This window comes from Mus caroli, chromosome 8 (assembly GCF_900094665.2).
Source record: "Mus caroli chromosome 8, CAROLI_EIJ_v1.1, whole genome shotgun sequence".
Taxonomy (NCBI): Eukaryota; Metazoa; Chordata; class Mammalia; order Rodentia; family Muridae; genus Mus; species Mus caroli.
In genome coordinates this window covers 48,975,880-48,978,200 of record NC_034577.1, presented here as the reverse complement: position 1 = coordinate 48,978,200, position 2,321 = coordinate 48,975,880, and the positions used below count along the sequence as shown (strand labels likewise).

General features: G+C 36.7%; 1 protein-coding gene and 1 pseudogene across 3 annotated transcripts in view; one reads left to right on the top strand and one right to left on the bottom strand.

Annotated features, from left to right (window-relative positions):
• The window catches only part of Glra3 (glycine receptor alpha 3), a 179,514-nt gene that overhangs the window by 145,309 nt on the left and 31,884 nt on the right, over positions 1 to 2,321 (bottom strand). The window lies entirely within an intron of this gene.
• Positions 1,562 to 2,321, top strand: LOC110299879 (annotated as a pseudogene).

Here is a 2,321-nt window from a genome sequence, read left to right as displayed (position 1 = left end):
TGTGTACACTTTGCCTCTTCTTAGAATTGGGAACAAAACACCCATGGAAGGAGTTACAGAGACAAAGTTTGGAGCTGAGACGAAAGGATGGACCATTTAGAGACTGCCATATCCGGGGATCCATCCCATAATCAGCCTCCAAACCCTGACATCATTGCATACACTAGCAAGATTTTTCTGAAAGTACCCTGATATAGCTGTCTCTTGTGAGACTATGCCAAGGAAGGCCTAGCAAATACAGAAGTGGATGCTCACAGTCAGCTATTGGTGGATCACAGGGCCCCCAATGGAGGAGCTAGGGAAATTTCCCAAGGAGCTAAAGGGATCTGCAACCCTACAGGTGGAACAACAATATGAACTAACCAGTACCCCTCCACCCCCCAGAGCTCGTGTCTCTATCTGCATATGTATCAGAAGATGGCATAGTTGGCCATCAGTGGAAAGAGAGGCCCATTGGTCATGCAAAGTTTGTATGCCTCAGTACAGGGGAACACCAGGGCCAAGAATTGGGAAAAGGTGGGTAGGGGATTTGGGGGACTCTTGGGACAGCACTGTAAATGTAAATGAAGAAAATACCTAATAAAGGTTTTTAAAGAAGAATATATTTTTGTTAAGAACAAAAATTATACGAGTAGAACTCATATAAATTAACTTGTTAAAATATTTATTAAGCAATAATTACTAAATTCTGGGAAAGAGTCTATATTATTCCTTAGAGAATTTAAAATGAAAAAAATTTAAGAGAATGAAAAAAGTTTATAGAAAATATTTTAATTTAAAGGTAAATGTATATATACAATCATATGTATCACTAAATATCAGCATTCTTTTATCACAAATGATAGCACTCATTGTTTCTGCAATTAATAGTCAATGTAATTTGAAGAAGTGAAAAGTTGCATCTCCTCATCTCCTGTAGTTTAGTATGAAATATGGAAGGTATATTACTGCCAAATAGTTTTAGACATGTAAATAATTTCAGTGCACATCAGAAAACCCATTTAAACAATCTACTTTCTCTAAAAAGCAACATTGGATTTTATTGCTAAATATTTCCTTATTTTTTTGCAGGTTTAAATTTTTTTAAATAAAATTAAACCAGAAATTATGGTTCCTTTGATAAACAGCACATTATATTTAATATAATTTATTATCTAACTTTATTACTGAGTTATGATGAATACATGAAATATACATCATGTTGAGATAGAGATAGCTAAAAAGAAATGATAAATTATTTTTAAATATGTAAGATTTCATAAATCTTTTACATAGCAAGAAAAACTATGTTACTATATACTTTTATTACATAAATTCTAATAGAATGTCATAATATACTTAAATATTTGTACATATACAGAATATGACAACTAATTTGATTTTGCATATAATTTACTATATGTAAATTTGTACATTAAGAATAGAAGTGACTCAATTTCATACATTTTATATTTTATGAAACTTCTAGAGAATTTGATTTAAATATGGCTTTTAAAAAGGTTTCAACTTGCTTGTGAGAGCCATCTCTCTTTCTAAGCTGGCGCTCAGTCAGGACGAAGCCATGTTCAGCTCGAGTACCAAGATCGTGATGCCCCAGTACAGGGGAACGCCAGGGTCAAAAAATGGGAATGGGTGGGGAAGGAAGTGGGGGGGAGGGTATGGGGGACTTTTGGGATAGCATTGGAAATGTAATTGAGGAAAATATGTAATAATAATAATAAAAAAAGATCATGAAGCCCAATGGCAAGAAGTCAGAAGAGTTTGAGTCTGGCATCTCTCTGGTGCTGCTCTAGCTGGAGATGAACGCAGATCTCAAGGCGCAGCTGCTGGAACTGAACATCACCACATCCTAGGAAATTGAAGTTGGTGGTGGTCAGAAAGCTATCATAATTTTTGTACCAGTTCCTCAGCTTAAATCTTTCCAGGAACTCTAAGTCCGGCTAGTTCGTGAATTGGAGAAAAAATTCAGTGGGAAGCACGTGGTCTTCATTGCTCAGAGGAGGATTCTGCCCAAGCCAACCCGGAAAAGTCATAGGAAAAATAAGCAGAAGCGCCCCAGAAGCTGCACCCTGACCGCAGTGCATGACGCCATCCTTGAGGACTTAGTCTTCCCAAGTGAAATTGTGGGTAAGAGGATCCCTGTGAAACTGGATGGCAGCTGGCTCATAAAAGTCCAGTTAGACAAAGCACAGCAGAACAATGTGGGACACAGGTTGAAACTTTTTCTGGTGTGTACAAGAAGCTCACAGGCAAGGATGTTAATTTTGAATTCCCAGAGTTTCAGTTGTAAAGAAAATGACTGAATAAAGTGTCATTCATAG